The sequence below is a fragment of the Eulemur rufifrons genome, chromosome 30, assembly GCF_041146395.1.
Source record: "Eulemur rufifrons isolate Redbay chromosome 30, OSU_ERuf_1, whole genome shotgun sequence".
Lineage (NCBI taxonomy): Eukaryota > Metazoa > Chordata > Mammalia > Primates > Lemuridae > Eulemur > Eulemur rufifrons.
In genome coordinates, this window is record NC_091012.1 from 37,605,537 (window position 1) to 37,631,615 (window position 26,079).

The window sequence follows — 26,079 nt, forward strand, 5'->3', positions numbered from 1 at the left end:
CTTCAAGGGACACTATGATCAACTAGCCAATGCCATAAGTCTCTGCAAGTCAGGCTATTCTTATTGCTGCTTTGAATCTGCTCGTTGCAGTAACTATGCACACTTTGCCTTTGTCAATTAAGTGCCCTTCTTGGCCCCTGCCATGTAGGGGATCCAGTTATCCCCATTGCATTTAAGTATACTGGTTCAGTGGCAGTAGTTTCCACTGTAATTTCTGACTTACAGAGAAGAGCAACCACAAAGCTTTTCAAGGTTGCAGGGGCTCTCTTTACAAATTTATTTCTCATAGTCATGAAAGGTGTGTTTTTTGGACCCTCCAGGGTCCTAAACCTTTGGATACAGTATATCAAGGCAGTTCTGACATTTCAGCTTTATTTAGTGTAGGCCACCTTTTGGTCTATGTTCCAACCAACCAACCAACCAGTTAGAGTGTTTTCTAACCCCTTGAGCTGTATCATTGAATCCATAATCTCTGATTAGTGGGCCCATTCAACCTGGTCCAACTTTATGTTCTTCCCACCATTATCTCACACTTTTAATATCCATTCTCACATATATTCCCCAGATTTCTGTCTGTATAAGTTGGAAACATCATGCAGATCTTTTGGTCTGTAGTATACGTCCTTGTTGTACCTCATCTTTTGGTCCTGCCAGGAATCTAGGCTAGTTATCAGTCTAGAAACAACAGCTGTTGGGAGGTAGAACCTAAAGAGAATCATCAGTGTCTTGCAAGTCATCAGCATAGGGAAGGCCATTAAAGTTTCTTCAGGCAAAGCAGGGTTGACCCTCTTAGACAGAGGTGGAAGGGTACTTCTATTGGCAGAGAAGACAGCAGAATTTAGGGGTTCACTATACCCAGCTTTATCAGGATCTGCCCATAGGTCCCCATACTAGTGTTCAGGATCCAATTTCTTTCCAGTCAATGCTCTCACTTTAACAAAAGACACCCTGCCAGTTTGGAAATTTGCATTGTAATTCAGCCATTGGCAGAATGATAGTCTGGGTTTGGTTTGCAGAAATCTCAGCCCTGTGGCTACAGGAGATAAGGGTTTCCTTCAAGGCAGATATAGAAGCTTCCTGGTCACTTTTGTGGAGTTTGATCTGGGAATTTGAATCCCTTAAAGCTTGTCCTTTTCTTTCCCCACTTTCTCTAGCCCAGTTAGGATCAACTAGCCAACCTCATTGTACTGCTTAGTTTTACTAAAATGTTCTAAGGTTTCAAATACGTAGTCACCCAGAACCTTGCCTTTTTAATAAGTATTTGATTAGGAGTATCTAATGGTGATATTTTGCACATCTGTATTGTCACATCATGTCATGGACTATCACGTCAGTGTCCTCTCTACCTCTCAAAATAGAGTTATTAGTGCCTTTAAAAGTAATCAGATTAGAAAAACCAAATCAGTAAACCCATCCTTAAGATTCTGTTCCTGTAGAACCACTATTGATACCAAAATCTGTATCAGAGAAACAGAACCAGTATGATATAAAATACATGTGTGTGTAAATATGTATATGCATGTATGTATAAACACACACACACCATGGAGTACTACTCAGCCATAAAAAGGAATGAAATAATGTCTCTTGCAGCAACTTATATGGAACTGGAGACCATTACCCTAAGTGAAGTATCTCAGGAATGGAAAAACAAACACCATATGTTCTCAGTAATAATTGGGAACTACATAATGGGCACAAAGAGATGTAAAGGACATTGGAAACCAAGAAGAGGGAAGGATAGGAGGGGGTGAGGGGTAAAAACCTACCTACCAAGTACAAGGAACACTGTTCTGATGATGTACACACTAAAAGCCCCAACTTAAGCATTATACAAGGTATCCATGTAATAAAAACATTTGTACCCCCTTAATATTTTGAAATTAAAAAAAAGTAGTGAGAGGAGACATTCTTACATTGTTCTTAATCTGAGAGGGAAATCATTCAGTCTTTTACGATCAAGTATGATGTTAACTGTAGGTTTGTATTGATGCTCTTTATCAAGTTGGGGAATTTCCCCTCTACTCCTAGTTTACTGAGCATTTTTAACATGTATGGGAATTGGATTTTGTCGAATGATTTTTCTGCATTGATATGATCATATGATTTTTCTTTTTCAACCTATTGGTATGTGGACTATATTTGATTTTTGAATGTTGAACCAGATTTGCATATTTAGAATAAATCCCACTTGGTCATGGTGTATAATACATTGTTGGATTTGATTTGTCATTATTTTGTTGAGGATTGGTATTATTTATTCTTTATATGTTAGGTATCATTTTCCAGTGAAACCATCTGGGCCTGGATATTTCTTTCCTGGGAGGTTTTTAATTACAGAATAAATTTCTCTATTGGTTATAGGGATATTCAAGTTATCTATTTCATCTTGATTGAGTTTGGGTAATTTGTGTTTTTGAGGAATCAGTCCATTTCTTTTAAGTTGTCTAATTTATGAGGATAACACTGTTCATAATATTCTTGCATTATCCTTTTAGTAGTTGCAGGATCTGTAGTGATATCCCTGTTTCATTCTAGATCTTTGTGATTTGTGTATATTCTCTTTCTCTCTCTTAAATTTCTCTCAGTCTTGTCAGAGTTTATCTATTGTTTTTCTTAAAGAACTAGATTTTGTTTCATTGATTTCCCTGTTGTTTTCCTATTTTTCATTTCATTGATTTCTGCTTTTATTTTTATTATTTCCTGTCTGCTTGCTTTAAGTCTATAGTGCTCCTTTTTTTGTTCTAATTTATTGAAGTAGGAACATATATTGATTTGAAACTTTTTCTCTTTTCTTTTTTTTTTTTTTTTTTTTTGAGACAGAGTCTCACTCTGTTGCCCAGGCTAGAGTGAGTGCCGTGGCGTCAGCCTAGCTCACAGCAACCTCAAACTCCTGAGCTCAAGCGATCCTCCTGTCTCAGCCTCCCAAGTGGCTGGGACTACAGGCATGCGCCACCATGCCCGGCTAATTTTTTCTATATATATTTTTAGCTGTCCATATAATTTCTTTCTATTTTTAGTAGAGGTGGGGTCTCGCTCTTGCTCAGGCTGGTCTCGAACTCCTGAGCTCAAACGATCCGCCCACCTCGGCCTCCCAGAGTGCTAGGATTACAGGCGTGAGCCACCGCGCCCGGCCTTTCTCTTTTCTAAAGTCAACATTTAGAGGTATAAATTTCCCTGTCAGCACTGCTTTAGCTATGTCCCACACCTTTTTTTTTAATTGATATAAAATAGTTGTACATATTTTGGGGATACATATGATATTTTGATACATGTATACAATATGTAATGATCATATCAGGATAATTTGGATATCTGTCACCTCAAACATTATCTATTCTTTGTGTTGGGAACATTGCAATTCTTCTCTTCTATTTTGAAATATACAACAAATTACTGTTAACTATAGTCTCCCTACTGTACTACCAAATACTAGAATTTATTCCTTCTATCTAATTTTATTTTTGTACCCATTAACCAACTTCCCTTCATCCCTACCTCCCCTCTACCCTTCCCAGCCTCTAGTAACCACCATTCTACTTTCTACCTCCATGAGATCAACAATTTTAGCTCCTACATATGAGTGAGAAAATGCAATATTTGTCTTTCTGTGTCTGGCTTTTTTCACTTAACATAATGACATCCAGTTCCATCCATGTTGCTACAAATGATGGGAATTCATTCTTTTTTATGGGTAAATAATATTTTGTTGTGTACATATACCACATTTTCTTTAACCATTCATCCATTGATGGATACTTAGTGCATATCTTGGCTATTGTGAATAGTGCTGCAATAAGCATGGGAATGGAGATATCTCTTTGGTATAATGATGTCTTTTTTGGATATACACCCAGCAGTGAGATTGTTGGATCATATGGTAGTTCTATTTTTAGTTTTTGAGGAACCTACATGTTGTTTTCCATAGTGGCTATACTAATTTACATTCTTACCAACAGTGTATGAGTGCTCCCCTTTTTCCACATCCTCACCAGCATCTGTAATTTTTTGTCTTTTTGATAATAGCCATTTTAAATGGGGTGAGATGATATCTTATTGTGGTTTTGATTTGCATTTCCCTGAGGATTAGTGGTATTGAGTGTTTTTTTTTAATTAATATATACCTGTTGGCCCTTTGTTTGTCTTCTTTAGAGAAATGTTTATTCAGATTTTCTGCCCATTTTTAAATCAGATTATTTCCTTTTTTGCCATTGAGTTGTTAGAATTCGTTATATATTCTTGTTATTAATCCCTTGTCAGATGAATAGTTTGCAAATATTTTCTCCCATTCTGTAGGTTTGTCTTTTCAGTTTGTTGATTGTCTCCTTTGCTGTGCTGAAGCTTTTTCACTTGGTATAATCCCATTTGCCTATTTTTGCTTTTGTTGACTGTGCTTTTGAGGTCTTATCCAAGAAATCTTTGCCCAGACCACCATACTTTAGCATTTTCCCAATATTTTCTCATAGTAGTTTCATGTGTTACATTTAAGTTTTTAATCTACTTTGAGTTGATTTTTGTATAATACATCATGAAAGATAGGAATCTAGTTTTATTTTTCTGCATATAGATATTCAGTTTTCCCAGCACCATTTTTTAAAGACACTATCCTTTCCCTGATATATGTTCTTGGCACCTTTGTGAAAAATGAGCTGGCTGTAAATGTGTGCATTTATTTCTGGGTTCTATATTCTCTTCCACTGGCATATGTGTGTCTGTTTTTATGCCAGTTACACATTTTATTGGTTAGTATGGTATACTTTAGTTCTTTTACCAGTGTTTTATGATTTTCCTTGTAGAGATTGTTCACCTCCCTGATTAAATTTAATCCTAGGTATTTTTTATGGTTATTATAAATGAGATTGCTTTCTTGATTTCTTTTTCAGATTAATTGCTGTTAGTGTATAGAAATGCTACTGATTTTTGTATGTTGATTTTGTATCCTGAAAGTTTACTAAGTATGTTTATCAGTTAAGAGTTTTTTGGTAGGGTCTTTAGGTTTTTCTAAATATAAGATCATGTTGTCTGTAAACAAGGATAATTTGACTTCTTCCTTTCCAATTTGTATGCCCTTTATTTCTTTCTCTTTCCTAATTGCTCTGGCTAGCACTTACAGAACTATGTTTAATAAGAGTGGTGAAAGTGGACATCCTTGTCTTCTTCCATCTCTTAGTGGAAGAGCTTTCAATTTTTCCCCATTCAGTATGATATTAGCTGTGGGCTTGTAATATATGACCTTTATCGTTTTGAGATACCTTCCTTCTATACCCAATTTGTTGAGAGTTTTTATCATGAGGGGATGCTGAATTTTATTTGAATGCTTTTTGTAGCATCTATTAAAATTATCATATGGTTTTTGTCCTTAATTCTCTTGATGTGATATATTTTGTTTACGTTGATCCATCCTTGCATCCATGAGATGAATCCCACTGGATCATGGTGAATGATCTTTTTAATGTGTTTTTGGATTTGATTTTCTAGTATTTTATTGAGGAATTTTGCATCTATATTCATCAGGGATATTGGCCTGTAGTTTTCTTTTTTGTTGTTGTTGTTTTATCTTTGTTTGGCGTTGCTATCAGGGTCATGGTAGCCTTATAGAATGAGTTTGGAGGTATTCTCTCTTCTTCAATTTTTTGGAATAGCTTGAGTAGAATTGGTATTTTTTCTTTTTTAAATGTTGGGTAAAATTCAGTAGTGAATACATCAGATTCTGGGATTTCTTCTGATGGGAGACTTTTTATTACTGCTTTGGTCTTGTTACTCATTATTGATCTGTCAGGTTTTCTATATCTTCATGGTAAAATCTTTGTAGGGTATATGTTTGGAGAGACAGGAGTTAATGTGTAGAGGATATTTTTTTTCTCTTTCTTTTGCAATCAAATTTAAGTTGTAGCTAAGTCCTTACATGGTTCAACATGTTAGGGCCTCACTCAAGTCCCCTCTATAATGTCGCTAATCCCATTCATGAGGGTAGGCATGGGAGGGGCCACCTCTACCCATCCTGGCCTAGAGGATTGGCACCATAGGTTGCTTGGGTAGAGGGTAACTCCTCCTGCCATTATACCAAAAAAAAAAAAAAAAAAAACCAAAAACCCTTCACAGATTTTCTCCCTTCCTTCCCCAGAAAATAGGGATTGGATGATACGTAGGCTAAAGTACTTAAGGGAAGATGTGTCTCCCATAGACCATGTCAATGGATCCATTAAATTGGAAACTGACATTGACCTTTGTCCCTTGTCCATTTTCAGCTGTTTGGGTTGTGGGATGGATAGCTGAGAAGAACAACTGAATCAGGGAGTGACCTGCACTCTTAATTTGGGTCTGCTGCTTCAAAAGGATAAAAAGAGGATTATTTCTGGAACTGGGTGCATTCACTGGGCACGTCATAGCACTCCTGTGTCCAGTTGTAATGCTCAGTGGAAACTGATGCATTCCATAATTACATCACCTCTAAAGACCAGTATCCTTTAGGAATGAAAGCCTCAGTTGATTCAATAGGTAAAGATCCATCAACTTGAGATTTTGGCAGAACCAGGTTCCCAGGAAGGCAGGTGGGATGACCTGTCCCTCGTCCATTCCATGACAGTGTGTAGGAAACCTTTTCATCAGCCTTTAGATCACAATTTACAAGTTAGGTTTCAAGTGCGATTATGATAAAAGTGAACTTGGCCTGTGATGAAATAGAGGCTAACAGGACTCGCTGTGTTACCCTGTGCTAGGAAAGCGTTCCTTCATCTCCTCAAAGCAACACTGGGTGCTGGCTGTGGAAAAGGTGGGGAATTCTTTTGGTTACTCTTAGTTTGTCCAACCAGATGTCTCCTCTTTCCTCATCTACACTGTCGTGCCCCTCAGGAAGTTCACATGTTGAGGCTACATCCATGGCCTTCCTTGCCTTCTGAGTAGTCTACGGATTTGGCCTGGGGAGGCAGAAGGCAGAAATTAAAGTGTGGAAGGAAAGAGTATTTCCAGGACACAGCGAGAAACACTCTCCCCTCAGGCTCTAGGCACTGAGGTTCACCTGCATCAACAATTTCTCTGTGAAGGTTATATATGGCCTCGTCTAAGATCCTTTGAGAAAAGCCCTCTTCTGAAATCCCAGGCAAATCTTTCTTTCTTCACTCTCTCTCTCTGTCTCTCACTTTCTCTCTCTGCCATTCACTCCCCTTTTCAAATTTCCTGGTAGTGATTCTGACTTCTACAGAGATAAATCTAGCCCTCCAAGTAAGTATATGCTTTGAAAATTCACACCCATCCCAGTAAGTTTGAGGTGAAGGATTGTTTCCTCTTGTGGACTTGACACACCCTCCAAGCTCTGTGAATAGGATGTCTTTGGTGTCCAGCCTCCCCAGTCTCTCCAATGTACGCACAGAGCCACACATGGGTGAGTGGTCACAGTTCACACCATGGTGTGTGATCACCTTATTTACCTGTTCTGCGTGGATGGAGAGGTAGCTCCCCGGGAGATGATGAGGGGTTGGTACCAACTGCTCTGGGGAGGCAGGCAAGTCTGAGACTACATAGATACTTTTACTATTTACGTATATAAAACACTTGTCCTAGTCCAACTGGGCTGCTTTAAGAAAAAACCATTAACTCGATGACAGAAAGAAAGAATAGAAAATGTATTGCTCACACTTCTTGGGGCTGGGCCATCCAAGATCAAGAATCCAGCAGATTTGGTGTCTGGTGAGGGCCTACCTCCTGGCTACACAAGAGTGCCTTCTCACTGTGTCCTCCCGGGGGGAGGGAAGAACCAGCTCCCTTAGGACCATTGCATGAGGGCACGAATCCCACTCATGAGGGCTCTGCCCTCATCACCCAATCACCTCCCAAAGGCCCCATGTCCTAATGCCATCACCTGGGGATTAGGATTTCCAAATAAGAACTTGCGGGGGGGAATAAGCATGCGGACCATAGCACAAGCACTGCTTGGCACTTTTGTGCTACTTGATTTTTCACTCAATATTATGACCGTGACCTTATCCACGTGTCACTCTACATCCTAGATTTCATCTCCTCTATGTATGGCCATGGAGTGTAGCAGGTTGGCTGTTACTGGTCTCTGCTCCTCTGGGTCTGGCTCCTTCTTGCCCTACGTGCTGCTGCTTCAGCCTCAATCCTCCCCGTTTCCTTCCCTCCAGCTGCTGCCGGATCCTGTAAGGCAGGTGAGCAGTAACCGACGCAGGAGTGTTCAGACGCCTTTGCCACCAACAGTCCTGCCAGGAGGCCCCTGCCTGGGAGCCCTTGTCAGCCCTCCCCCCATCCCACAGCCTGCTGCACTCTCTGAGGACAGGCTGGTGGCTGTATTGTGGCAATGCCCAATCAGTATGGACGGCAGAGGGGACAGGGACAGAGGAGGGGGAAAAGGACATCCACAGGCTGAGTTTTCTACATAATATGGAACTGGAAGAGTCAGGGCTCAGGGGAGAGAGAGTAGCAGCCCCTTCGATGCAGGTTGGGGAGGAGAGAGAGGAAGGGGCTGGGGGCATGCTGGACAGGCTGTGAGGGTCCAGACAACTGAGGAGGAGGGCAGGGGAGAGAAGTGCTGCTTGCAGTCTCCTTGGCATCCCACTTTCAGGACAAGAGTAAGGCTTGGCATTTGTGGTTGCCTCATTTTTTCACTGTAGGTTCACTGCATCTCCTCTTACCTTGTGCTTGCCCATGTTCCCCAGGGACCTGGCCTCTCAGCTCTCCCTTCAGCTTCATCTCTCTGTTCCCAACGCCCCATTCCCTAAGCAGTTCCCACTTGGGGTTTCTCAGAGCGAAGACCTGAATTTCTCATTCCTCTAGAGATCTTTCCTCCATGGGAGCCGTCTCACGAGTCTGGGTAACCTGTGGGCTGGCATCGCTTCAGTCAAGTCAATTCTCTTCAATTGGCTGTGGGTGAACAGGTGTATTTCACATGCACCAGAAAATGCACCTGCGATTCCCCTTCTCTGGGGACAAGGAGGGAAACAATTACCTGTAGAAATGTCCTGTGCTCTGATTTTTTTATGTTAAATGGAACCAACAAAGACACAATACTGTAGTTTCTAAATGATGCTCTCATGAGCATCTGAATAAAAAGTATCCTACCCTCCCACACAGCCCATGGGCCTGTTGTTGTGAATGATGTCTTTTCATCTGGGTGCGAATAAGGTTTTAGAGGAGAACACGATGGATGTCTCCGCATAATGGCGAGGGAGAGGCCTTGGGTCCTTGAATGACCTACTACTACACAACCACCGTCTTGCTTTTTATTCAGAGTAAAGGTGGAAGACATCTGATGGGCAGCATGATCTCCCCGTCTCCCCTGTGTCGGGGGCCCCTACCCAGAAAGTTTAGAATGAATAGCATCCCCTGTCCAGTGTGACTCAGGAAAGTTGTGTCGTCGTGAAGCCATATCAAACCAAAAGCTGTGAAAATGCACCTTCTCTTTCAATTGTCGGTAAATGGAGAACTTTTATTCTAAAACCTTTTTTTTGGATTTTCCAGGATTCTGGGTAGGCATAAGCATGTTAGTGACATGACGTTTTGGCAAAGGCCACCTCCACCCTGGCATTGCTCGTGTCAGCATCCACAGGCGCTTGGTCAGATCCTCGTCATTTCTGTGCATCCCCAGCTGTCTTCCCAGTAAAAAGCTCAGCACGTTCTTGGAGGCCAGGTTGGGTTTTAAGTATTCGTCGGCCTTTCTCCTGATGTTTGCAGTGGGCTTGCTCACCGTGACTTTAGAGAGTCCTTCATCCATCACTGGTCGACTCCACTCAGCCTCAGGAAGGCAGCGCAGCCAACATAGCCTGGTAAAGATGATGAAATCCAGATAATGCAGTCAACCCAGGGGCCTCTTATTCACTCCCCAGTGCCACCCCCTGACACACACACACACTTAATGCCAGCAGCAGTCCTAAGAGATTGCTTTGGAGCATCAGCTGATTTGAATGCCAACGTTTTCATTCCTTTCATTCTGTCATACGCATGGGTCTGTGTCCAGAATCTGCTCTGTTTTACTGATGCAATTTTAATTTCTGTTTCAATTTCTACATCTATAGTGTAGGTTTTCATACCTTGTGGGCCAATCCCCCCATGAAGGTAATTCCCACACGTGTTCTCATACCTTATGTAATAGAATAATCAACTCATTTTGTTGCTTGAAAAAATCCTATGGAGGTTGACTGTGCTTGCACTGAATTTATAGATTAATTTGGGGTGAAGAATTGATATGGTAATTCATACTGCTGTGTAGAAATAATGGTATTTCAGAGTCAAACAGGATACTGACAAAATATTTCCTGTATATTTCCCACCATTTTTAGAAACCACATTCACTTGTGTTTGGTTGCCGGTGTGAATTGGATACGATATTGCTATTATATCATAATTTATTCTTAGAGGATCTTACAGTATATTCTTCCATGTGTTTGATGTGTGTCTACCTTACTTCTTTGTCAAACACCTAGGTGACTGACTTGGTTGGAGTCAACCAGTCATGGAGCAAGAACCCTCTAAAGTCCCGCCCAAGGAGCCAGCTCTGAGCATCAAGAGGGAGTCACGCAAATCCTCCTTACCGAGCCAGGTCTCCAAATATGCTTTATACTTTCTCCTCAGTCTACAAGGCAGGAGGCCCCGACAAGACCAGGATGTAGCGCAGTGAGTGTCAATGCCGAAATAAGCGACACGAGGGTGGAGTTGGACTTTGCCAAAAGTCATGTGACTTTGATGCTTTCTCCTTCCTAGAATTCTGATAAATGAAATAAATTCCAACAAAATGTCCTCCCATGTTTGAGCCATTAAAATACAATCTGTAATTGCACGCCTTTCTGTTTGATGTGTGTTTGTTGACACGGCCTTCTTGGGTTACTCTGGACAGGGAATGGTTCATCCTCCCATTCCATGCAGGGGCTCTCAGACACTGGGGCGATGGTGAGGTCATGCAGCACATCACAGCTCTTCCATCATTAATCTGAAAAAAGGCTAAAAGTGATAGTTATGTTGTACTTGGTCTTCTAAGAACCAAAGAGTCTGCTCCCTTGTCATGTTCAAGAGACATGCGTTGTGTCCCCTCTAAAACCTATCCAATCATCCTAGTGAAAGGTCATAGCTTAAGAACCGAGCCTGAGCTGGGTTGAGGTTCAGGACACCTTTTAACATTGAAGAGGTCATGTCCACAGATATTTCCTTCTAAAGGTAATTGTTCTCCCCATTGTTTGGGGGTCCAGAGCTCGAGCTATGTCCTGTAGGACAGCCCTCCAACCTTGCACGCTTCACTCTCCATATAAAGCTATAACTCAGTTTCCAACAGGCCATTCTAGCACTCTCTGAAGCCATATGTCTCTGGCTGAGGTTAAGACTGGGAGGTTACACAGACCTGAGCTCATCTTCAATTTTAAGGAGACATCCATGATCAATTCATGCTAGACACATACTGAGTTCTTCAGATGGTCTTAAAGAGGTATTAAAATAGTGCCTCTTGTTTGCAGAATTCTAGAGGTGTTATTCTCCAGGGAAATGAGTGGAAGGAACTCATTGCACTTCCTTCCTAGTCTCCTGAACCAGAAGCGACTTCTATTAACCTCACTCAAAGCCAGTGACCCTCTGGACGTAAGAGTGCTGGAAGTATTGATCTCAGCAGCCCTGCACAAAGGACAAAGTGGGAGTCACAGCATGTTCTGATCACCTCCCACTCACCCCATTGGTGAAGGAGGGGTCCCTCACCCTAGATGACATAAGATGGCTGTGCACATATCACCCAGCAGCGGGCAGATGAGACTGGCAGCAGTTCATTACTCCCATGCAGTGGCAGCCCGGGGAGGAGGACAGGGCAGCACATGCCAGGCCACACGGGGCTGTACTCAGGAGCAACGTGAACCAGCAAGGGCTGTGGGAGGGAGGCTTTTCACTGACCAGAGGGGAAGTACCTGGTCCCTTTTTCCCATGCTGGCATGTGACTGGTGTGTTTGCACGGGTTGGGGCGGGCAGAGACCTGAAGCCCGTTTGGTTGAGGACCGGGGGTGGTGCAGCTGCTGCAGCAGGTGTGGGATCCAGCTGGGTGGGGAGACTTTTCCCATGGGCAGGACACATGTCTGGTGACAGCAGGGGAGATGACAGCCAGGCCTCTGAGGCCCTGTGAGGCTCAGAGCCGTTAAGGCCACACATGGAATTTCAGGCCAGCAGTGGATGAAATGGCTGAGGAGAGTGAAAGAACCGAGAAGAGGAGCGAGCCGGCAAAGAACTGTGAGGAAAGCTGAGATCTGAAGGGTGCACTCAGCAATGACAGCCATAAGGGAGCCAGGAAGAGGGAGAGGAGGGTGTAGACTACACCGACAGTGGGAAATAGCTTGATGTTTTAATGAATTAATTTGTTAATTGACACATAAACATTATATATTTTTATCACGTACACCATGGTGCTGTGAAAAACACAGACCGTGTGAAATGGCTAATTAAACTAATCAATGTATGCATCACCTCCCACACTTGTCATTTTTTTGTGGTGAGAACACTTCAAGTCTACTGTCCTAGCAATTGTCAAGAGTACAATACGTTGTTAGCAACTGCAGTCACCACGCTCAACAATAGATCTCTTGAACTTTGTCCTCCTGTCGAGCTGAAATTTTGTCTCCCTTGATCAACAGGCCCCCAATATTCTCCCCACACCAACCCCTGGCAATCAGCATTCTATTTTCTGAGTCAATTTTTTTCTATTTCACAGGTAGTTAGATCATGTGGTACTTGCCTGTCAGTGCCTGGCCTATTTCACTTCGTACAACGCCCTGCAGGTTCCCCCAGGATGTAGCTTGATATTTTTCTTTTTTGGTGAATCTACAGTGCAAGGGATTTTACATCATCCTGGCACTAGTTCTGTCATCACCCTCGCTCTCACTCCTTCCCCTACAGGCATCCCTGCTTGCCATTTGCCTCTTGGTTCTCAGATGCACGTCCTGCCATATTCACTGGAGAAGAACCAGTGTCTCTGGGACTGCACACAGGTGGAAGCCGTTCAGAACACCTTCTGCAGAAATTGTCTGGACACTCAAAATCCACCGCTAACCATATTCATCAACTTTCTTCTTCCAGTTGCAGATATCTCTTCCTTTATTTACTAAGCCATAAAAAATGTTGTTTCTGAAAAACAGTAGGGCAATTTCATTGAGTTAAAAAAAATCTGGTGTGTGATTGTAGTTCTAATATTAAGCTTAGACAACAAAAATCCATGTAATATTATTAAAACTTTAAAAAATAGGAAACATTTTGAGACCAGCCTGAGCAAGAGCAAAACCCAGTCTCTACCAAAAATAGAAAAAAAAAGGCAGATGTGGTGGTGTGTGCCTGTAGTCCCAGCTACTCGGGAGGCTGAGGCGGAAGGACCCCTTGAGCCCAGAAGTTTGAGGTTGCTGTGAGCTATGATGACGCCATTGAAGTCTACTCCGGACGATAGAGGGAAACACTGTCTTAAGAAAATTATTAAACCGTTTTGCAAGTTTGTGTCCATTTGTCAGTTGGTATAATGAATCTATTTGTTAACAAATTAATATTTATTAAATTATTAAAAATAAAATTTAATAATAGAAAGATGAGATTCTTAGACTGCAATCTATCAAGGTCTAGTCCAGAGGAATGAATGAGGCTTTAAAATGGTCCTACACTTGGTTTAGGACCAAAGGTAGCTCCGTTATTGCTGCCAGCTGCCGAGTGCACCCTTCAGATCTCAGCTTTCCTCACAGTTCTTTGCCGGCTCTGCTCTTCTGAGTTCATTCGCTCTCTTCAGCCATTTCATCTACTGCTGTGTACTGCAAGGCCTGGAATTCCATGTGCAGCCTTGACGGCCCTGAGACTCACAGGGCCTCAGAGGCCTGGCCGTGATCTCCCCTGCTGTGACCAGACATGTGCCCTGCCCATGGGGAAAGTCAACAAAGGCCATCAAATCTAGCCCAAGGGGAAAAAAGGTAAATAAAACTTTGATGTGGAAGGTATTTATTATAGCATGAGTTAAGATAGCCATACTACTAGGAAAAGTAAATATTCTGTAATATACAAGGGAAATACGGGGACATTTTCTCTCACTAAGTTACATCTGTAATGTGGGTTGATATGCAGTCATGAAATGGCAGTAGTCACTGACTGAGTCCTTTTCTCTGATACCTGCCCACTGCACACAGGGTCACGAATACATTTTGGAGGATTGCGGAGGTGTCTCAGAAATCTGCTGAAACTTCCAAGGATAAGGCAGAGGTGGGAGGACCAACGTGGTCCTGCAGAGGATCAGTTCGGAAGTCACGAGGACCTGAAACGAAGCAACGGGCACAGAGTTCATTCCTGGCCAAGGCTGCAGTAGAACTTTGGTCCCTTAGTCAGAGGTGTTTTCCATTACACCACACAGCCTGGCTTTGAAGGGCCAGAAGAGAAATAAATAGTCCAGCATGAGAATCTTTTTGGCATTGTCTTTTCTAAACACTTCCATGTTCTCCCCACTGTTTGCTTATTATTCTACAGGTTACCTTTGAAACTCAAAATAGACATGTCATTATTGTCAGGTACATGTCAAATTTGACATATACAATAAAAATAGTATGATTTCAGAACCTGAAAAGGGACCGTAGAGTCAAGAAAATCCAATATGTGCCCCTAATCCACGCTAATTGGCCTTCACAACAGAAAGTCCTCGATTCTTAAGACTTCAATCCATTTTTAAGGCACACCATTAACGTGATAATGGAAATTTAAAGTACATATACCTTATCCTTGCCTTCTTGATTTCAGAAATGTTACAATACCAAAACATCGGCATCTAGAAATACAACAAAAACTGCTGATAGCCCTTATCTGATTATCTGATTCCTGTTTTATTTGATGATATTGACAGTTACTTTGAAATATCTTTGGTGGTTTTGGTAAAGAAATGTTTATCTGTATTATGTTGTAGATTTTTGGTAAATGGTGGATTGTGGTTTGCAAATGATGTTTAGCATCCTCAACATCTTCATTTTTTCCTATGAGCTCTTAATATGGAGAAAAATATGAGCCGTTTTCCTAATACTATGCCATTCTTACCTTTGGAAATGATCCCTATTTGGTGATGATGTAAAATGCTTCTAATGAATTGGGGGATTTGTTTGCTTATTTGTATTTAGGATTTTTGCATCTCTGTAAATGGATTTTTGCATCTCTATAAATATGTTATGATATTTAATACAATTCATTTATAGTCCTTGTCTAGTAATTCCAGAATAGGGTCTTCTTGAGGGCCAGTTTCTGTTTATATCTTTTTGCCCTGTAAATGGGCCAAACTTTCTTACTTCTTTCCTTCCCTACTTTTTTTTGGTTGAAAATGGGACATTTTGATTATGATAATATGACAACTCTGGAAATCAGGTTCTTCCCCTTCCCCATGACTTTGGTGCTTGTACATGTGGATTGTATTTGTTTGTATAGTGACTTTCCAATCTATTTTTGAATGGACAGTATTCATTGTTATGTACTGTCTCCAAAGTCTCTCCTCTTTTAGCCTAATAATCAGCCAGTGGGTTGGCAGAGATTTCTTTTTTTTTTTTTTTTTTTTTTTTTTTTTTTTTTTTTTGAGACAGAGTCTCACTCTGTTGCCCAGGCTAGAGTGCCGTGGCGTTAGCCTAGCTCACAGCAACCTCAAACTCCTGAGCTCAAGCGATCCTCCTGTCTCAGCCTCCCGAGTAGCTGGGACTACAGGCATGTGCCACCATGCCCGGCTAATTTTTTCTATATATATTTTTAGCTGTCCATATAATTTCTTTCTATTTTTAGTAGAGATGGGGTCTCGCTCTTGCTCAGGCTGGTCTCGAACTCCTGACCTCGAGCGATCCACCCACCTCGGCCTCCCAGAGTGCTAGGATTACAGGCGTGAGCCACCGCGCCCGGCCTGGCAGAGATTTCTTAAATGCCTAGAGAGGAAGGAATGACAGAAAGAAATGAGAGGAAGGGAGGGAGGGATGCAGGCAAGGAGGAAAACAAGGAAAATACAGACAGAAATACTTTCCTGGTGTTTACAGTTTTACTCTGTGTTGGGGCACTCCTCTAATGCTTAGTCAGACCTTTTTCGACTCTGCCTTAAGCAACACTTTCTGCTTGCACTGAACCTAAAGATCAGCCAGAGTTGAAAATGCAGGAAGCTTAGGGTATTGTTTCTACTTTTCTGAGCATACCTACTTGCTCAAGGCAGGCATGTGGCCAATCCAAATTACTTAGCATATGTGAGACCTTTCAAAGCCCTTATTCCTCAGCTATCTCTCCCCAGCTTTTCCTCTGTAGTTTTCAGGGCTTCTATTGTTTTGCCCAACTTTTATTTATGCTTTGCCCAGGGCAGTTGCAGTTTTTCTGTCCTTTTGGTGTTTTAAAGGAACACCGCCCACGTAGCTGCTTTTCTGCCCTGAGAGAGCTATGAGTTAATCAAAGCAAGGCAAGCCCCTTGCAACAGTGTTTCAGAAGGCTCACAAAAAAGTCAAAATAGACTGGTTGTTTACCGGGAGGAGTTACAGTAACTCACAATGTATCTCACAACCTTCCAAGCAGAGGTAGTGGCAAAATCTGACCACTAGCCACCATCACCTGGATTACCCCTGGTTCAGGGCTGAATACGGTGAGTGAGTGAGTAGAAGGTGCCTGGAGAGGAAGTAGATGTTACCTGTATTTGAGTACTATGTCCCTATCTGTTCCCTGCACACTCAGCTATCCGGGACTCAGAGCTACTCCCTGGCTCATGCAAAATCTGTTCATTGAATCTTGTCCTGTGGGAGGAGTTACCAAAACACTTTAACAGTGTTCATTGCATTTCTACAGGTCCACTGGGCAGTGATCAGCAACCTTGACCTCAAGATCCAACCCCTCAGTGAAAGCCACAAGAGAACGCAGCCCCAGGTAGGATTCTCTGCTCTTCCTCTGTCTCTGCATCCAGCCGTGGCCATGACTCTGCAATGACTACTTTTATAATAGAGAAATCTCATCCATGGGGTGTTCAACTGCAGACATTTCGGGTGTGAGCAGTCATATTTCTCCAGCTATATTACCGTCCAAGTCTCTGAATTAGCACAACTAAATTGCTCACATTCAGGGTGGCCCACGTGGTTGTAGTCCAGAAGTGGGACCTGGAGTATTACCAGCTGTCGCAGGGATAAAGGTGAGGACAGGGCTCTGTACTTTTTACAGTGCTGGCCTCCTGAGGAAATAAAATGACCATTATGAGGAGATGTGGCTTCCCCACACTGGCTGCCCCACTCAGTCTCACATAACAACTGAGGAAACTGAGGCAGAGAAGGCTGTATGAGGGACCAAGGTCTCACATTGCCTTTCATGAGTGACAGTCATCCAGCTTTCCTCCCACCCCACATAGAACCCCACAAAGACACTGATGCCGTGTTCAGGGTGCAAAACAAATCGAGGAGGGCCGAGAATCCTTCGATGGCCCTGCACAGGGCCAAGAGGAGGCTCCTGAAGGAGTGGAGACTGTGGCCCTGAGGCCAGACTCAATGGGTTCACATCCTGCTTCTGCCACATACTGGCTGTGTGACCTTGGGCCAATTCCATAACTTTCCCGTGCCTGTTTCCTGTCCCGGATTAATGGGAGTGACAGTAGCACTCACCTGGAGCTGTCAGGAGGGTACATGAACTACTGCACCGCAAGCCCCTGGGGAGGGCAGCCCCTCGCTGGGGTGGGCTGGGGATGGCATCCCTGGGGGTGTTTTCCTTCTCTCATTACTTTATTGCTGGCAAAATGGGGGAGGCTAAGGGAGCCTCAGGGACTGCAGAATGGTGTCATCACCTCTTCTTTTCTGCCTCCTGAATGAGAACCTCTTAAAGTCACAGACACAGTTGAAAATCTTCCTGGCTCAGTCTGCCCTCTTGCCTTGAACTCCACCGACAGCTTCACCATCCGCCTGTGTTTTTGTTGGTTTGGGTTTTGGTGACTTCCCTCTGACCAGGCCCCTTCCTTGGGTTCCCCTGCCAGTACTCATTGCCTTGGAAGAGACAGGTGACAAAGAGACTGGGAATCAGCCTGCCACAGTGTTGCCTCTCTGGGGCTCTGATCTGTGCCTCCAAAGAACCTTGTTTCACTGGTACACCACTGACAGGATGGGCCGCACACAATTGCTCGTGCTTGCTGTGGAAATAAACGCGAGAGTGACGTACACACCACTGACGGTCCGGGGTTTCTGACAGTCCCACTGTCCCTGGGAGGGCCCTTGGGCTCTCTACGCGATGGAAATCAGCAAGGGGACAAACAGGAGTCACAGACAGGGCTTTATTGGGGCTGATGCCCGAGCACAAGGGAGACAGCCCAAAGGAAAGAGTCCTCAAGCTGGATCCCCGAGAGGAGCGTTTAAAGAGGCGTGGGTGGGAAAGGGGTAACGTGTACGCATGTAGAGGTGGAGATTACTTTGTGCCTGCACGATTCTATTACATGCTTCTTCATGCGTCACCACTCTCATCAGCATGTTCAATCTCCACCCTGAGTGACATTTAGCATTGAAATGACACCATGATGAGGAAACTGTCAGGGTAAGGTCACTGTGTGGGTGGGTGGGGGGGGGGGTCTGTTCTGGCTTGAGGCAGTTGATCCAGATAAGCCTGGTTTCTTTGCAGCCAAGTTCCTTATCAGCTTGTGTCAGTGTCTTGCGTCATTGGTGTTGAAAAACGTTACTCAACAGACAGATGGTTGAGCCCTTTTCTGGTAGGGACGGGCTAAATTCTGGCAGTTAGCAAACTCCTTGAGCCCTCTGCATCTAATGCAGTCCTGTGATGTTGACTCCTGAGGTCAGGCGAGAGGCCCAAGCCCTGTCCCTCTTCTGTCTCACCAGCGCCTTTCTTGCCCCTCCACCTTACATCCCTGCACCAGAGGAAGTTCCATCATCAGTACGCTGTAAATTCTTCCAGACCTTGTTTTCTGCATTTGCTTTTATTCATATACATGGCTCTGTGAGGAAACAAAATAGGATGCTAAGGGGCATGATGTTTTACAACTTTCCTTCTTCAGTGACCATTTCTTGGAGATCCTTTCCAGTCAGTACATGGAGAACCCCTTCCCTTTTCCATGACTGTATTTCATTTCATACTATTGGTAAAACATACTCTATTTGCAAAAGGAAGTTTGGAAACATTGCCTTTCTCTTCTTTTGTCAACCAAGTCAGTCACCTAGGTGTTTGACATAGAAGTAAGGTAGACACACGTCAAACACATGAAAGAATATACTGCAAGATCCTCTAAGAATAAATTATGATATAATAAGCAATATCGTATCCAATTCACACCGGCAACCAAACACAAGTGAATGTGGTTTCTAAAAATGGTGGCAAATATACAGGAAATATTTTGTCAGGTTCCTGTTTGACTCTAAAATACCATTATTTCTACACAGCAGTATGAATTACCATATCAATTCTTCACCCCAAATTAATCTATAAATTCAGTGCAAGCACAGTCATCAACCTCCATAGGATTTTTTCAAGCAACAAAATGAGTTGATTATTCTATTACATAAGGTATGAGAACACGTGTGGGAATTACCTTCATGGGGGGATTGGCCCACAAGGTATGAAAACCTACACTATAGATGTAGAAATTGAAACAGAAATTAAAATTGCATCAGTAAAACAGAGCAGATTCTGGACACAGACCCATGCGTATGACAGAATGAAAGGAATGAAAACGTTGGCATTCAAATCAGATGATGCTCCAAAGCAATCTCTTAGGACTGCTGCTGGCATTAAGTGTGTGTGTGTGTCAGGGGGTGGCACTGGGGAGTGAATAAGAGGCCCCTGGGTTGACTGCATTATCTGGATTTCATCATCTTTACCAGGCTATGTTGGCGGTGCTGCTTTCCTGAGGCTGAGTGGAGTCGACCAGTGATGGATGAAGGACTCTCTAAAGTCACGGTGAGCAAGCCCGCTGCAAACATCAGGAGAAAGGCCGACGAATACTTAAAACCCAACCTGGCCTCCAAGAACGTGCTGAGCTTTTCACTGGGAAGACAGCTGGGGATGCACAGAAATGACGAGGATCTGACCAAGCGCCTGTGGATGCTGACACGAGCAATGCCAGGGTGGAGGTGGCCTTTGCTAAAACGTCATGTCACTAACATGCTTATGCCTACCCAGAATCCTGGAAAATCCAAAAAAAAGGTTTTAGAATAAAAGTTCTCCATTTACCGACAATTGAAAGAGAAGGTGCATTTTCACAGCTTTTGGTTTGATATGGTTTCACGGCGACACAACTTTCCTGAGTCACACTGGACAGGGGATGCTATTCATTCTAAACTTTCTGGGTAGGGGCCCCCTGACACAGGGGAGACGGGGAGATCATGCTGCCCATCAGATGTCTTCCACCTTTACTCTGAATAAAAAGCAAGGCGGTGGTTGTGTAGTAATAGGTCATTCAAGGACCCAAGGCCTCTCCCTCGCCATTATGCGGAGACATCCACCGTGTTCTCCTCTAAAACCTTATTCGCACCCAGATGAAAAGACATCATTCACAACAACAGGCCCATGGGCTGTGTGGGAGGGTAGGATACTTTTTATTCAGATGCTCATGAGAGCATCATTTAGAAACTACAGTATTGTGTCTTTGTTGGTTCCATTTAACATAAAAAAATCAGAGCACAGGACATTTCTACAGGTAATTGTTTCCCTCCTTGTCCCCAGAGAAGGGGAATCGCAGGTGCATTTTCTGGTGCATGTGAAATACACCTGTTCACCCACAGCCAATTGAAGAGAATTGACTTGACTGAAGCGATGCCAGCCCACAGGTTACCCAGACTCGTGAGACGGCTCCCATGGAGGAAAGATCTCTAGAGGAATGAGAATTTCAGGTCTTCGCTCTGAGAAACCCCAAGTGGGAACTGCTTAGGGAATGGGGCGTTGGGAATAGAGAGATGAAACTGAAGGGAGAGCTGAGAGGCCAGGTCCCTGGGGGACATGGGCAAGCACAAGGTAAGAGGAGATGCAGTGAACCTATAGTGAAAAAATGAGGCAACCACAAATGCCAAGCCTTACTCTTGTCCTGAAAGTGGGATGCCAAGGAGACTGCAAGCAGCACTTCTCTCCCCTGCCCTCCTCCTCAGTTGTCTGGACCCTCACAGCCTGTCCAGCATGCCCCCAGCCCCTTCCTCTCTCTCCTCCCCAACCTGCATCGAAGGGGCTGCTACTCTCTCTCCCCTGAGCCCTGACTCTTCCAGTTCCATATTATGTAGAAAACTCAGCCTGTGGATGTCCTTTTCCCCCTCCTCTGTCCCTGTCCCCTCTGCCGTCCATGCTGATTGGGCATTGCCACAATACAGCCACCAGCCTGTCCTCAGAGAGTGCAGCAGGCTGTGGGATGGGGGGAGGGCTGACAAGGGCTCCCAGGCAGGGGCCTCCTGGCAGGACTGTTGGTGGCAAAGGCCTCTGAACACTCCTGCGTCAGTTACTGCTCACCTGCCTTACAGGATCCGGCAGCAGCTGGAGGGAGGGAAACGGGGAGGATTGAGGCTGAAGCAGCAGCACGTAGGGCAAGAAGGAGCCAGACCCAGAGGAGCAGAGACCAGTAACAGCCAACCTGCTACACTCCATGGCCATACATAGAGGAGATGAAATCTAGGATGTAGAGTGACACGTGGATAAGGTCACGGTCATAATATTGAGTGAAAAATCAAGTAGCACAAAAGTGCCAAGCAGTGCTTGTGCTATGGCCCACATGCTTACTCCCCCCCGCAAGTTCATATGTGGAAATCCTAAATCCCAGGTGATGGCATTAGGACGTGGGGCCTTTGGGAGGTGATTGGGTGATGAGGGCAGAGCCCTCATGAGTGGGATTCGTGCCCTCATGCAATGGTCCTAAGGGAGCTGGTTCTTCCCTCCCCCCGGGAGGACACAGTGAGAAGGCACTCTTGTGTAGCCAGGAGGTAGGCCCTCACCAGACACCAAATCTGCTGGATTCTTGATCTTGGATGGCCCAGCCCCAAGAAGTGTGAGCAATACATTTTCTATTCTTTCTTTCTGTCATCAAGTTAATGGTTTTTTCTTAAAGCAGCCCAGTTGGACTAGGACAAGTGTTTTATATACTTAAATAGTAAAAGTATCTATGTAGTCTCAGACTTGCCTGCCTCCCCAGAGCAGTTGGTACCAACCCCTCATCATCTCCCGGGGAGCTACCTCTCCATCCACGCAGAACAGGTAAATAAGGTGATCACACACCATGGTGTGAACTGTGACCACTCACCCATGTGTGGCTCTGTGCGTACGTTGGAGAGACTGGGGAGGCTGGACACCAAAGACACCCTGTTCACCTGTGAAGGGGCTTCTTGGGCTGCATCGTGTTGCTAGGTCAGGTGAGGCTGATTCCGTCAACTCCCACAGGCTGTCTCTGCTGTCCTGTCTTCCTGAAGGCATCTGGGGCGTCACCCAGTCATGCCTAGAGGACGCTCTGAGGCTGGTCCCCGCACATCCACAGCGAGCATCAGGAGGAAGGCAGATGAATACTTAAAACCCCACCTGGCCTGTCACACCGTGCTGGCCTCGCTGCTCGGTAGACAGCTGGGGAGGCACAGCCACGAGGCTGACCTGGTGGACTGGCTGTGGACGCTGACGCAGGCAACAGCACGGTGGAGCTGGCCTTTGCCCAAACACCATGCCGTTTGCCCACCTCTGTCCCCTGCGGATGATGAAAAATCCAGGAAATGGTATGGACCAATCCTTCCCCTGAAGGAGCCATTCAAATGCAAGCTCTGTTTTCACTGCTTTTCGTTCAAAGTTATTTTGTTCATGTGGTTTCTTTACTTCTGTCCCATTTCCCTGGTACCCAGAGGCCCCAAGCACATGAACCCCGGCTGCTCACCCTTGGGACTGTGGTTCCCAACACTGCAGACCCTGAGGGGTTTGGAGTAAGGGCCTGTTTAGAGAAGCTGGAATGTTCAGCTGAGTGTGCAAGTGGAAATGCCCGACACTCCCAAGTAAGGGGACAGGGATTCAAAGAGGACACTTCGAGGTCTTGGTTTGTGTCTCCTGAAGGCTGGAGGGAGACAGCGGGAAGGAGTGGGAATCACAAACAAATTTAAAAAGGGGGTGGCAGGGAGAGGGGAGGCGTTCTCTCAGGAGATGTGCATGGAGGCCAAATGTCAGGGAACTTCAGGGGCTCAGGCCCAGTGATGGGGTCCCCCAAAAAGCCATGGCAGCCCCCAGCAAGGAAGAAAAAGTCGGGATTAAACAGCTGCTAAACTCCATCCAGGTAGGGAGACGTTTCCTGAGCCTGACCTCTTGTCCCTCCCCGTGTTCTGCAGACGTGGGGGACAAGGGGTTTCACAAGGGGAGGGGCCGCGTGCTGTCTGAGTGCACGTGGAAGGATCTTACCTCACCTCACTGCCCTTCCCTCCCGCCCTTGCCAAGCCTGAGCTGGGGGAAGGGAGATGCTTTGACATTGAAGATTAGACTGGGGATTATTTATCATATTGGTCAGGACAGAGAAATTTCTGAACATTGATTGGGTGGAATCCCAAGGTCGCCAAAGATATTTTATTGTCTTGTAGTGATCACAAAAGTTGCAGGGCTGACTCTGGGGTTGACAGTGGGGAGCAGAAAAGAAGGAACCCAGCAGAATGGACGTGGTTTGAACATCAGACGTTTACGGAACAAACTTATTTGATTTTGGCCTCTGCTTGTTCTACACAACTGTCATCCAGACAAGGAATGACAAGTCCCAAATTCAGAATAGGGTTTACTTGTCCTTCCTTTCTCACACTTGGGGGAAGGGGTTGTGAAGAAAGGGACGTGGTCCCCTCCTGTCTCACCTGTGGGTATCAGGATCCCTCTAGCTGACACAGCAGAAAGATCAAAAATGCATCCCCTTCTTCCAAGCCTTTTTCTAGAGCTGTGCTGTCCAATATGGTGGCCACTAGCCACATGTGGCCATTTAAATGTATGGATAACTTAATCAAAAAAAAATTACTTAACATTGAGCTACATTAAAATTTAGTTTCTCAGTCTCACCAGCTACATTGCAAGTGTCCAGGGGCTACATACAGCTACTGGCTACCATATTGAAGAATATTACAATGATCACTCGACCAGTCTGAATTTCTGGCTGTCCCACTCCCAGTGAGTGATTCTATGCATAGAGGCAACATCTGAGGACTTCATGATGTGTGCTGGAGCAATGAAGCCCGAACATGTATATGCTGAAATTCATATCAGATTGTAATAAATTGCTCTTTATTTCTTTTCTTTTATGTCTATTCTGGACCTCACATGACTCAAGGCTGGCAAACTTTTTCTATAAAGAGCCAGAGAGTAAATGTTTTAGATTTTGTGGGCCACATTCCGTCTGTTTGCTGTTCACATTCTTCTGTTTTTTTAAACAATACTTGGACAAAGCTAAAATCATGAGGTGTACTAAAACAGGCCGTAGCCACAGTAGGCCTGCAGGCCATAGAGCAATATATTGTTCCTTTTGTTTGTCGCACGCAGGTAGGTTACATTATCTTTGAATTTCATTTAAGAATAGTACCGGGGACATTATACACTATTTGCTGTAGAAGGGGAATTGCATCTGATAGCGGTAGAGCCAACTGACCCATGTGCTGTTTCTAGCGGATGAGAAAAATGAAAGGGACTGTGGGGAAATCCGAGGGCTGGGGAACGACACAGAGACAAAATCTCTGGTCTAGTCCTAGCTGCCTTCGACACTTCATTTGGGTCAGTTACAAAGATCCCAAACTTTTTTCTCACCTGTTGCTCTGGCATCTCAAGTTTTCTTTGTACATCTTCTATTGGTGACACAAGTCCTACTCTATTCTCTGTCAGTTTTCCCTCACCCGGGTCTCTATCTCCGTGAGCAGGATGGTTAGGAAGTGCTCCTCTACCAGCAGCTCCAGGATTTGCTCCTGAGAGAGCATCTTTGGCTTCAGCCACTGACAGCAAAACTCCCAGAGTTGGTTGAAAGCCTCGTGTGGTCCGGCTGCTTCTCTGCACTGGGACTGCCCGAGGCGCTGACGGAAGACTCCACAACCAGTATCATACTCTTGAAACACGCAGCACTGATTTAGTCAAGGAGGCCTGGATTGCACAACCTAGGTCCTCAGCCATCACCCACTTGTAGCACTTTACAGTTTATCTGGGGCCTGAAGTCTCAGATTCTAATTTGTTTTGCTGTAATCATCAGGCGAGAGGGAACCACCTATAACTGAGGACAGGAAAGAATGAGAAAGATCATCAGTGGTGACAAGAGTGAATGCTTACCACCCTTAACTAACTAACTTTTTACCGAAGTCTCAAAGGAGCAGTTTATCATCTTTTTTGCAGTTTAGAGAATCTAATGAAAGATACGTTGTTACGTACCATGGGCTCTTAGGCTGTGGCCGCAATGGAAATTGACAAGAGGCCAAGCAAGTTTTCCAGACAAGGCTTTATTGGGGCTTATGCTGGAGCACAAGGGAGTCCGCATAGGAGAAAAACATTCCCGCCTGGTTCCCTGAAGGGAGTTAAGGGAGAGAGAGCTTTAAAGAGGCTTGGGTGGGAAAAGGGTGATGTGTATGTGTGTAGAGGTGGAGTTTTCTTGCACGGTGTAGTTCTATTACCCGCTTCTTCATGTGTCCTATGTCTCATTAGCAAGTTAAATCTCTACTCCTGAGCATGATGTTTAGCGTTACAATGAGAATATGATGAGGAAAAAGTCAAGGTAATGTCAGTATGGGGGTCTATTCTGGCTTGAGGCAGTTAGATCCGGATAGGTCTGGTTTCTTTGCAGCCAGGTGCCTTATCAGCTTACGTCAGTGTCTCGTTTTAGTGGTCTTGAAAAACATTACTCACAAACAGCTAGTTTATTTAGCCCTTCCCTTATATGGGTATGGGCTGAATTCCGGAAGTTAGGAAACTATTTGTTTTAGCTCTTGTGTAGTTAATTACCTGGGGTCTGTTGACTTCCATGTTCAGGGATGAGGGGCCCGAGTCCTGTCCCTATGCTGTCTCTTTCCCCCCTGAGAGATTTAATGCTCCTTATTCTTAAGGAGCAGGGAGGGCCAAAGGACTCATCTTCCAGAGCTGCGACCCACTGAATAGGGTTGTCATCCCTATCCTTTAGGGGGTGGTAAAAATCTCTCTCTGATTTTCACA

The 26,079-nt window shown here is 44.4% G+C and overlaps 1 pseudogene; it reads right to left on the reverse strand.

Annotated features, from left to right (window-relative positions):
• Positions 1-24,554: 24,554 nt before the first annotated feature.
• LOC138378863 (zinc finger protein 449-like) lies at positions 24,555-25,053 on the reverse strand (annotated as a pseudogene).
• Between the last annotated feature and the right edge of the window lie 1,026 nt (positions 25,054-26,079).